Genomic DNA, 12,500 nt, shown 5'->3' with positions numbered 1-12,500 from the left:
AGGAGGAGGAAGTGGAGAAATAGAAATACAAGAAAACAAGAAGAACGTGAACAAGGAAAAGGAGGAAGCGGAGAAGTAGAAAATACAATCGGTAAAATTATAGGAAAAATACAGGATAAAACCCCAGAAACCTACAAGTATGGCGACTGCGTGACCGGTATTCCAGAAAGAAAAAAATCGAAAACAAATTGAAAAAAATTATCAAACTTTCTCTAATATTTGACTTCGAATCCGGAGTTAATAATTTCGAAATGATGAAAAGGGGGAAAAAAATAATCGAATAAATGAATCAATTCTAATATGCGGGACGGCGTGTAAAATTATTAATGATGGATGTGGCATTCGGTTCTTATATTTTTTCTCTCTCTCTTTCTTTCTCTCTCTCTCTCTCTCTCTCTCTCTCTCTCTCTCTCTCTCTCTCTCTCTCTCTCTTCTCTCTCTCTCTCTCTCTCTCTCTCTCTCTCTCGCACAAGGCTGACAATAAATCATGAACTGGAAAGTGGAAATAAGAATGATTATCCTCCTATTAAATTTGGAGTTTGAACAATAGAAGTTGAAACGGAGAGAGAGAGAGAGAGAGAGAGAGAGAGAGAGAGAGACAGAGACAGAGACAGAGACAGAGACAGAGACAGAGAGAGACTGAAGAGAGAGACAGAGAATGAGACAGAGACAGAGACAGAGAGACAGAGAGTTATGAGAGAGAGAGAGAGAGACAGAGAGAGAGACAGAGAGAGAGAGAGAGAGAGAGAGAGAGAGAGAGAGAGAGAGAGAGAGAGAGAGAGAGAGAGAGAGAGAGAGAGAGAGAGAGAGAGAGAGAGGGAAAGAAAGAGAGAGAAGAGTATAGAGAGGAACACAGAGACAAAGACAAAGACAAAAGACAAAAAGAAAAAGCAAGAAGAGAAAGACAAAAAAGACAGGGACATACAAACAGTTACCAAATGAGAAAACAACACAAAAAAACGTTGCAAATCAGCTGGCGCGCCGATCAAAACACACAGCCATAAGCGTATTGAAAACGTTTAGAAACAAGTAGGCAATTAAAGACACACACACACACAATACCTTGCATGCAATTGCTGCTAATTGCTTATCGCCAAAGGAAAGAGGTAGGTGTGAGTGAAGAGAAGGGGGAGGGGGTAGGTGGAGAGGGAGGGGAGGAGGGAGAGAGGGAGGGAGAGGAGGAGAGAGATAGAGGGAGGGGAGGATAGAGTGAGAGTGGGAGGAGAGAGGAGGGAGGGTGGGAGAGAGGGAGAGAAGAAGGGCGAGAGTTGGAGCAGGGGGGGGAGAGAACAAGGGAGGGAAGGAAGGAAGAGAGAGGGAGGAAGGTAAGAAAGAGAGAGGGAAAGGGTGGGAGTGGAGTGGGATGGAAGAAGAGGAAGGTAAGATGGAAGGGAAAGAGAGAGACCAAGAGAATGAAAGAACAAAGGAAAGATAAATAAGAAGTAAGAAGACGAGATATGAAAGGAAAAAGAAGACACAAGAAACAAAGAATAAATAAAGAATACAGGAAAACATAAGAGAATATAGAGGAGAGAAGGGAATAGAAAGAAGAAAAGGAAAACAGACAAGAAGGAGAGGTGAGAGAACAAAGTAGAAGCAAAGACAAAGAAGAAGAAAATATGTTGATTGCCTCCTAAGTCATCAAACAAGTAACTTGTTTGCTCTCCACATCAGTCCCTCATAATCTCTAAATCTCGTCTTTTATCTATCAATATCTATCTCCTTCCTTGTTATCACAACAGGTTTTATTTGTAAGCTTTCTCGTCTTATCGCTAACACTATGTTTTATTTTTATGCTTTATCTTGAGATCAGATCCTGAACCTTTTTATACGCATGAGCATGTACACACAATATATATATATGTGTGTGTGTGTGTGTGTGTGTGTGTGTGTGTGTGTGTGTGTGTGTGTGTGTGTGTGTGTGTGTGTGTGTGTGTGTGTGTGTGTGTGTGTGTATGTGTGTGTGTGTGTATGTGTATGTGTATGTGTGTGTATGTGTGTGTATGTGTGTGTATCTGTATGTCTGTGTATGTGTGTGTGTGTGTGTGTGTGTGTGTGTGTGTGTGTGTGTGTGTGTGTGTGTGTGTGTGTGTGTGTGTGTGTGTGTGTGTGTGTGTGTGTGTGTGTGTGTGTGTGTGTACACGAACATAATACTGACAACCAAATGCCCCTTACCAAATAGGTTTTATTTATTTCATTTTTTTTAACAAAACATTTACTCCATGACGAGGCAAATTCAGTGTCCTTATTTCCACCTCATTTGCATGGCATTTTCACCACCACGGGTACATAATTTGGGGCATCGTCCTTACCTAACAGATTTAAAAGCTACGAAAGGAGGGGAGGAAGTGCCGACCGGGGGGAGGGGGGAATCTTAGGAAGGGTCGAAGGGAACCGCCATCCAGGGAGGGAGGGAAGGAACCTCGAACCACAATTCAGGGAGAGGAAGGAGGGAGGGAACATCACCCATCCAGGGAGGGAGGGAAGGGACCTGGAACCACAATCTAAGGAGAGAGAGGAAGGAGGGAACATCACCCATCCAGGGAGGCAGTGAAGGAACCTGGAACCACAATTCAGTGAGAGAAATGAGGGAGGGAAGGAACCTGGAACCCCAATTCAGGGAGGGAAAGGAGGGAACATCAACCATCCAGGGAGGCAGTGAAGGAACTTGGAACCACAATTCAGGGAGAGGAAGGAAGGAGGGAACATCACCCATCCAGGGAGGCAGTGAAGGAACCTGGAACCACAATCTAAGGAGAGAGAGGAAGGAGGGAACATCACCCATCCAGGGAGGGAGGGAAGGAACCTGGAACCACAATTCAGTGAGAGAAAGGAGGGAGGGAACATCACCCATCCAGGGAGGGAGGGAAGGAACCTGGAACCCCAATTCAGGGAGGGAAAGGAGGGAGGGAACATCACCCATCCAGGGAGGGAGGGAAGGAACCTGGAACCCCAATTCAGGGAGGGAAAGGAGGGAACATCACCCATCCAGGGAGGGAGTGAAGGAACCTGGAACCACAATCTAAGGAGAGAGAGGAAGGAGGGAACATCACCCATCCAGGGAGGGAGGGAAGGAACCTGGAACCACAATTCAGTGAGAGAAATGAGGGAGGGAACATCACCCATCCAGGGAGGGAGGGAAGGAACCTGGAACCCCAATTCAGGGAGGGAAAGGAGGGAACATCACCCATCCAGGGAGGCAGTGAAGGAACTTGGAACCACAATTCAGGGAGAGAAAGGAGGGAGGGAACATCACCCATCCAGGGAGGGAGGGAAGGAACCTGGAACCACAATTCAGGGAGAGAAAGGAGGGAGGGAACATCACCCATCCAGGGAGGGAGGGAAGGAACCTGGAACCCCAATTCAGGGAGGGAAAGGAGGGAACATCACCCATCCAGGGAGGGAGTGAAGGAACCTGGAACCCAATTCAGGGAGAGAAAGGAGGGAGGGAACATCACCCATCCAGGGAGGGAGGGAAGGAACCTGGAACCCAATTCAGGGAGAGAAAGGAGGGAGGGAACATCACCCATCCAGGGAGGGAGGGAAGGAACCTAGAACCGCAATTCAGGGAGAGGAGGGAGGGAACATCACCCATCCAGGGAGGGAGGGAAGGAACCTCGAACCACAATCTAAGGAGAGAGAGGAAGGAACATCACCCAATCCACTCGGGGGGATCTCGGGGCGTGTCCTGCAACGTGCAATCATCGGCAGGAGAGGATGCGGGCGCGGGTGGGCGTGTGTGTGTGTGTGTGTGTGTGTGTGTGTGTGTGTGTGTGTGTGTGTGTGTGTGTGTGTGTGTGTGTGTGTGTGTGTGTGTGTGTGCGTGTGTGTGTGCGTGCGTGTGTACGTGCATGTGTACGTGCATGTGCGTGTGTGTACGTGCATGTGTACGTGAATGTGCGTGTGTGTACGTGCATGTGCGTGTGTGTACGTGTATGTGTGCGTGCGTGTGTGGGCGTGTCCTGCAACGTGCAATCATCATCGGCAGGAGAGGATGATGCGGGCGGGCGGGCGTCCCTCGCCTCAGCAGCAGCGGTGTGGGCGCGCGCTAACTCCCCGTGACGAGAACTTGCCTTCTCGAGGCGCAATCGCTGGAATTATTGGTCTTTTTTAGACGCTTTTTTTTTTCTTCTTCATCTTCTTTTTTTCTGTCTTCTTTCTCTTTTTTCCTTTTACCTTATTTACTTCATTTTTTTCCTCTTACCTCTCTTTTCTTCTTTTTCTTCTTCTTCCTTTTTTATCTTTTCTTCTTCTTCCTCATTGTTTCTTTTTCTTCTTCCTCTTTCACTTTTCTCATTTTCTTTTGCCTTATTTTTCTTAATCTTCTCCTTCCCCCCGTTTCTTCTTTTTAATTTTTTTTATCTAATTTCTTTTTTTTCTTCCTTATTTTTTTCTATATCAAAATGATGATGATGATGATAACAATAATAATAATAAAAGCAATAATAATTTTCCTTCTCCCTTCCTCCCTCCCTCTCTATCCCCTTCTTCCCCATCTCCCCTCCTTCACCCCCCCTTCCCCCTGATCCAGTCTCGACGCGGCTCAGATATGACATGTGACGCCCGCAGCTGTCAGACCTCCTGCCAAGTGTCATAAATCCACCGGGATGTTGGGTCTGTCATGCGAGCAACTGCCTGTCACTACGTCGATTGCTTGTCATCAGTTTCACCTGTCTGGAGTCAAGGCACTTTCTCTTCTGACACGAGTCTTTGGGCTTCGTATGCAATATTTATATATATTTTTTTTTTATTATAGTTTTATGAAATGTGTGTGTTTTCGCTCAGGTGTGATGTGAGTGTTTCATCTATTCATGACCGTTTATATATATATATATATATATATATATATATATATATATATATATATATATATATATATATATATATGTTTTTACTTTTTACTTTTTCCATTTCCCGTACTTCTTTCTTTTTATTCACTTCTCTTTCTGTTTATTTCTCTCTCTCTCTCTTTCCCCCTCCTCCTTTCCTCCTCTCTCTCTCTCTTCTCCTCTTACCCCTCCCTCCCTTCCTTTCTCATCTTCCTCTCTTTTCTCATCTCTGTTCACTCCTTTAACTCTAGCCTTCCCTCCCCACTCTCTCTACCCCCCTCCCTTCTCTTCCTCCCTCCCCCTCCCTCCCTTCCTCTCCCACTCTCTCTCCCCTTCCCTCCCCTCCCTCCTTAACCCTCCCTCTCCCTCCCACTCTCTCCTACCCTCCACCCATCCCTCCCAGTCTCTCCTACCCTACCTCCCCCTCCCTCTCCCCCACCCCTTCCCCCCCCCCCCTCCCTTCCCCTCCCCCACCCCTCCCTCTCCCTCCCTCAGCATCCCGCAAGCCAATACCCAGAAGATCGAGGGAGCGGTTTTATCTCGCGGAAAAGACACGGGCCACTTGAACGCTAATGATAATTGTTGCTGCTCGTTGCCTTCGCACGGCCCGTCGCTCCCACAGAGGCCGCTGCGGGAACATGGCTTGTGCTTTTGCTTTGATCAGGCAGGAGGGACGTCGTCTTCTGGCGCGTCGATCGGCTTCGGTGTCCTATTTTTTTTTTTTTTTTTTTTTTTTTGCTTGCTTGCTTGTTTGATATCGTGTTGATTGCAGTATTGGTTTGTTTATTTTTATTCTTATTTTGTTATGTTTTGTTTGCTTGCTTGATATGAATTATTTAGTTTTTTTTTTTTTTTTTTTGATGATTGACATCCTGTTGCTTGTTGTGGGTTAATATCCTTGTGTTTGTGAATCATAGCGTTTTGCTTGCTGTGACTGATATCCCTCTCCCTGCTGTGATAGACGTGTTTTCAGTTGCTGTGATTGACATCCTTTTGCTTGCTTCAATTGACATCTTTTTGCTTGCTTCGACTGACATCCTTTTGCTTGCTTTGACGGACATCTTTCTACTTGCTTCGATTGACATCTTATGGCTTGCTTCGACTGACATCTTTTTGCTTGCTTTGACTGACATCTTTCTACTTGCTTCGATTGACATCTTATGGCTTGCTTCGACTGACATCTTTTTGTTTGCTTCGATTGACATCTTATGGCTTGCTTCGACTGACATCTTTTTGTTTGCTTCGATTGATACTGGCTGTACATGGCCACGACTATCCATTTCCCAGCATTGCGGACGCCCTTATCAGCTAGACGTTCCTAAATCCCGCCCATTTTCCTGGACACGCCTTCTATTTTTTTTTTCTTTCTTTCTTTCTTTTTTTGTTTTTCGTCTCTTCCTCTTTTTCTTCGTTCGCTTTTCGTTATTAGTCTTATCTCTCTGCTTCATCCTTGTGTCTCCCTGTAACCTTTCTTTCTTTCTTTCTTTCTTTCTTTTTCTTTCTTTCTTTCTTCCTCCCTCCCTCCTTCCCCGTGTAATACATATCTCCCTTCCTTCCCTCCCCGTCCCTCTCCCTTCCTTCCCTCTCCATCCCTCTCGCTTCCCTCTTCCTTCCCTCCCCATCCCTACCCTCCTCTCCCCCTCTCCCCTTCTCTTTTTTCCTCCCTCTCCGCTTCCCTCTCTCCTCCCTTTCCATTCCTTTCTTACCCTATCTCCCTCTATTTCTCTCCTCTTCCTCTCTCCCTCCCTTCCCTCTTTCTTCTCTCCTTCTCTCCCTACCCGTTCTTCCTCATATTTCCTCCCTCTCCTTCTCCCACCCTTTCTCCCTCCTTCCCTCCTTACACCTCCCCTCTTCCTTTCCCTCCCCTCCCTCCCTCCCCTTCTCTCCTTCCCTCCCTCCCCTTCTCTCCTTCCTCCCTCCTTCCCTCCCCCTCCCTCCCCCTCCCTTTCCCCTTCCCTCCTCATCCTACCCCGTACCTACCCCTCCCCTCCCCTTCCCTCTCCCCTTCCCTCCCCGTCCCTCCCTCCTCCCCTCACCCCTTCCTCACCCTTTCTTCCCCCCTTATCTCCTTCCCTCCCTCCTTCCTCCTTCCCTCCTCCCTTCCTCCCTTCCTCCCTCCCTCCCTCCTCCTCCCTTCACCCCTTCCCTCCTCTCCCTCCTCATTCCTCCTTCTCCCCTCCTCTTCCCCCCCTCCTCCCCACCACGCACCGCCTTGCCTTTCGCCCACACTCGCCTCCGACTTTGGGTAAGAGAATGTTTGCTCACTCTCCCTTATTCGGGCGGCAGCTTCATTCATTCTCCGTGGGGCACATGAGGAGAGGAGGGAGAGGAGGGAGAGGAGAGGGAGAGAGAGGGGAAGAAAAGGGGGGATAGAAGGAGGAAAGGGGGAAGAGGGTGATGGAGAGGGGGAAGGGAAGAGGGAGGAAGAGGAGAGTGGGGGAAGGGAAGGGGGAGGAAGAGGGAAGGAGAGATGGAGAGAGAGAGGGGAAGGGAAGATGAGAACGGGGAAGAAAAGAAAAGGGAGAGAACAAGGGGAAGAGGGAGGAGGGAGAGAGGGTTAATGGATGGGGAGGAAGAGAGAGAGGGGGAAGAGGGGGGGAAGAGGAGGTGAAGGACAGAGAAGGAAGGGAGCAAGAAGGGTTGGGATGAGGGACTAGGAGGCAGGAAGGGAAGGGGAACGGAGAAGAGGGATGAGAGGGGGAATATTGGAAGGGGAGATAAAGGGAGGGGGGGAAGGATAATGGGGTTGGAGGGATGATGAGACGAAGGAGGAAGGGACAAAGAAAATAAACAGGGGAAGGGGACAGAAAGGAGACCGAAGACAGCGGATTATGTTACAAAGAGACAGAGAGAGAGAGAGAGAGACAGAGAAAGAGCGAGAGAGAGAGAGAGAGAGAGAGAAAGAAAGAGCGAGAGAGATAGAGAGACAGAGAAAGAGCGAGAGAGAGAGAGAGAGAGAGAGACAGACAGACAGACAGACCGACAGAGAGAGAGCGAGAGAGACAGAGAGAGAGAGACAGAGACAGAGACAGAGAGAAAGAGACAGAGAGAGCGAGAGAGAGAGACAGACAGAGACAGAGAGACAAAGATAGAGACAGAAATAGATAGACAGATACAGTGATAGAGAAAGAGAGACAGAGAGAGACAGAGCGAGACAGAGAGAGACAGAGACAGACAGAGAGAGAGAGAGAGAGAGAGAGAGAGAGAGAGAGAGAGAGAGAGAGAGAGAGAGAGAGAGAGAGAGAGAGAGAGAGAGAGAGAGAGAGAGAGACAGAGACAGAGACAGAGAGAGAGAGACAGAGAGAGAGAGAGAGAGCGATAGATAGAGAGAAAGAGAGACAGAGAGATGACAGAGGAAGGATAAAATAAGGATAAAATGTTGAAAAGAGAGAGAGAGGAGGGAGGGGTATGAGGATAGCGTTCGCAAGACCCGTGAAAGGTCAGCCTCGGGTCAACCAGTGGGGGGATGAGAAGGGGGGGAGGAAAAAGGTCACAAAAAAACAAGAGGGAGATAAAGACAAATATGGAACGGCAGCGAACGTAGCTATAAACAACAGCGAAGTGATATTATTAAGACGCGTAAACAAGGGAGAGATGAACGAACGAACGCACGGGGACGCGTGTTTATAAATCATAATATATCTGCGGGTATTTAGCTTGATTTCATTGATTTGTGTTGATTCTGGGTTCTCTTTCTTTCCTTCTCTCTCTCTTTCTCTTTCTTTCTTTATTTATCTATTTATTTATTTATTTATTTTTCTCTCTCCATCCTTCTGATAGTGTTTACATGTTTACAAAAACGGGACCCGCACTTGCTTTACATACATACACACACACACACACACACACACACACACACACACACACACACACACACACACACACACACACACACACACACACACACACACACACATCTCACCCCCCCCCACCCCACCCACACACATCTCATCACATACACCCCCGCCACACACATACACACACACACTCCAATCACACACGTACACACAAATCCTCTCTTTGTTTGTTTTTGTTTTTTTGTCCTTGTTCTCGTTCTGTTTCTCGTTCTCGTTCTCCATCCCCTTCCCCTTTTCCTCCTTTTCCCTTTCCCGCCCTCTTCCCCTCCCCCTCCCCCTCTCCCTCAATACATATTCTCCGAATCCCCATTTTTCCTCCTGATTTTCTCTCCCTTCCCCATCATTCCAAATTCTCCTAATTCCCATTTACTCCTCTTTCTCTCCCATCTCCCCCTCCTTTTATCCTATTCTCCAAATTCCCGTTTTCCTCCTTATTATCCCTCCCCATCTCCCTTCTCCCCTCCCCTCTTTTATTTCCTCTCTCATTATATCCTTCTATCTTTTCCCTTCTCCATCTCCCTCTTCCTCCCCTCTCTTTATTCAAAGATTGGGAAAAGAATGGGGAAAGCCCATCTCCTTTCCCCCTCTCTTTATTTCCTCTCTCTCTCTCTATTTCCCCTTCATTCTCCCTGTCCATCTCCCTCTCCCCCCTCCCTTTATTTCCTCTCTCTATATTCCTCCTCCTTCTCCCTCCTCATCTCCCTTTCCCCCTCTCTTTATTTCCTCTCTCTATATTTCCCATCTCTTCTCCATCTCCCTATTCCTCCCCGTTTCTTTATTTCCTCTCTCTCTATTTCCCCTCCATTCTCTCTCCCTATCTCCCTCTCCCCCCCTCTCTTTATTTCCCCTCCATTCTCCCTCCCCATCTCCTTCTCCTCCTCTCTTTATTTCCTCTCTCTCTATTTCACCTCCATTCTCCCTCTCCCCCTTCTCTTTATTCCCTCTCTATTTCCCTTCCATTATCCCTCTCCCCCCTCTCTTTATTTCTTCTCTATTCTCCCTCCCCATCTCCCTTCTCCTCCTCTCTTTACTTCCAGCCAAGACACGTCTGGCGTCTGGCGTGGTGTTGTAGCGTACCTACGACACCCCTGACCACACGCGCGCGCTCCGTCTTCAGATCAAATATGGCTTGACCGCATCCACCGCTTGTATACACCCCTCCCCTCTCCACCTCTCCACCTCCCTTCCTTCTCTTCTCCAACTTCCATCCCTTCCTCTTAACTCTATAATCCACCCCCTTCTCTTTCTCTCTCTCTTTCTCGTTCTCTCTCTGTCTCTCTCTGTCTCTTTCGCTCTCGTTCTCTCTTCCTTTCTATCTCGCTCGTTCTTTCTCGTTCTCTACATCTCTCTCTCTCTCTCTCTCTCTCGCTCGCTCGTTCTTTCTCGTTCTCTACCTCTTTCTCTCTTTCACTCTCACTCACTCACTCACTCTCTCTCTCTCTCTCTCTCTCTCTCTCGGAACGATATTTTGTGATTCTGAGAGGAGAAGCATAAAGGAAGGCATTGCAATTGTGTGTTTGCGTCGAGTTGTATTGCGTTGTGTTATGTAAGTGTCGTTCGTGTAAGTGTTTTCTCCGTCCATACACCTCGTGCCTTTTCCCCAACTCCTGATTTCTCTCTTGATATCAATTCTCGCGCCGCTTTTTATATCAACCGCGCCCCCGCCCCTCTCTCATTCTCCTTCCCTTTCTTCGTGGCAAATGTCTGTCTACCACGATGAAACGATACCATTTTTTACTCGAAGACCGACGGACAGATCGACAGACAGAGAGACAAAGAAACAGTCAGACAGACAAAAGAGACAGGCAGAAAGAGAAAGAGACAGGCAGACAGACAAAGAGACAGTCAGACAGACAAATAGACAGGCAGAAAGAGAAAGAAACAGGCAGACAGACAAAGAGACAAACAGGCAGACAGCTGGAGAAAAAGAGGAGATAAAGAGAAAAAGAAAGAGACCCCATCCTCCAATAGCACCCACCGCCCATTTGCCCGCCTTCCCTCGCCCATCGCCCACCGGGAGCGCTTTGCCCTCGACGACCCACCCCGAGGAACCCACATAAAACCGGGTCGTGTAAACCAGCAAGGTCCTATTTAGGGGGATTAGATCGAGGGTCGAGCAGACGGAGGGAGATATCGACGGAAATTAACCCGCGCGGACGGCCTGCCCTTAAGGTCGACGATCCCGTTCCCTTCCGATGGGGACTTCGGACATGGCGACGGGACCCACACCCTCCCCTTATGAGGCTATGGGCCCGCGGGGAGAGCCGTGAGGTGTAAGACTATCGTTTAATTATCGGCTACGCGAAGGGACTACTCTATAATTCAATACTTGCTTCGTGTCACTGATAAGGGGGCTACCGGGGCATACAACAACGGGGACGCGATCATCAGGGAATGCAGATGAATAGATAAGGGAGGTGGATGAATTAGATAAGGGCGGATGGGCTTTCTCGTCTCTCTCTCTCTCTCTCTCTCTCTCTCTCTCTCTCTCTCTCTCTCTCTCTCTCTCTCTCTCTCTCTCTCTCTCTGAGCCTGTCCTTGTCTCTGTTTGTGTGTGTGTGTGTGTGTGTGTGTGTGTGTGTGTGTGTGTGTGTGTGTGTGTGTGTGTGTGTGTGTGTGTGTGTGTGTGTGTGTGTTCGCGTGTGTGTGTTCGCGTGTGTGTGTTCGCGTGTGTGTGTGTTCGCGTGTGTGTGTTCGCGTGTGTGTGTGTGTGTGTGTGTGTTCGCGTGTGTGTGTGTGTGTGTGTTCGCGTGTGTGTGTGTTCGCGCGTGTGTGTGTGTGTGCGTGTGAGTAAGCGTGTGCGTGTGCGTGTGCGCGTGCATGTGTGCGTGCATGTGCGTGTGCGTGTGTATGCATGTGCGTGTGCGTGTGTATGCATGTGCGTGTGCGTTCGTACGCATGTGCGTGTGTATGTGCGTGCGTATGCATGTGCGTGTGCGTGCGTGTGTCTAAAAGCATGCAAGCGTGCATGGGCGCTTACACATACAATTCATGCTCGCGATTGCAACGTGCGCTTCCACCCAACCCCCAATAAAAAAAAATAATAACAAAAAAACAGAAGCAAAATCCGCAAACGTAGAAATACCCAACGACATACACAATTAAAGGAATATCCCCGCCACCCCCCACAGGACCCCCGTCCCGCCCGTATCCTTCCGCAGCGCAAACACACGCGTCCCAACCCCCCCCCCCCCAAAAAAAAAAAAAAAAAAAAAAAAAAAATTAAACAAATTTGTCAAGTCTTCCTTCACAAAAGCCCAGACCAAACAAGAAGCGGAAAAGGACTCATTATGCACAGTCACTGTTGCCAAACCATCCTGCATACATTAGTTCGGAGATATCGCATACACACGGAGGAGAGAGAAAAAAAAGAGAGAGAGAAAAAAGATTGATTGTTTTGTGATTTGTCATCCGTTTCTTCCTTGGGGGCGGATTCTTAAGATGGTGGAAATCGGTAATTTGTAATTGACTTATTTTTTCTTCTCTTTCTCTTTTTCTTTCTCTTTCGCTCTCTCGCTGTCTCTCTCCCTCTCTCTCCCTCTCTCTCTCTCTCACTCTCTCTCACTCTCTTTCCCTCTCTTTCCCTCACTCTCCTTCTTTATAAAACAATAATAATAATGGTAATAATAATAAAAATAATATAAATAATCATAATAATGAAGATGATAATAACAATAAAATAACAACAATAACAATAATAATAATAAAAGAAAAGGAAAAATAATAATGACCATAATAACAATAACAGTAACAACTACTAAAACAATAACAATAACGATAACAATAATAATGACAACAATAACAATAGTAATGA

At 47.6% G+C, this 12,500-nt stretch overlaps 1 protein-coding gene across 1 annotated transcript in view; it reads right to left on the bottom strand.

Annotated features, from left to right (window-relative positions):
- The window catches only part of LOC113807632 (uncharacterized), a 119,464-nt gene that overhangs the window by 100,733 nt on the left and 6,231 nt on the right, over positions 1-12,500 (bottom strand). The window lies entirely within an intron of this gene.

The sequence above is a fragment of the Penaeus vannamei genome, chromosome 4 (assembly GCF_042767895.1).
Source record: "Penaeus vannamei isolate JL-2024 chromosome 4, ASM4276789v1, whole genome shotgun sequence".
NCBI classification, from domain to species: domain Eukaryota; kingdom Metazoa; phylum Arthropoda; class Malacostraca; order Decapoda; family Penaeidae; genus Penaeus; species Penaeus vannamei.
The sequence above is the reverse complement of the archived record's forward strand: the minus strand, read 5'-3'. Positions and strand labels throughout refer to the sequence as shown.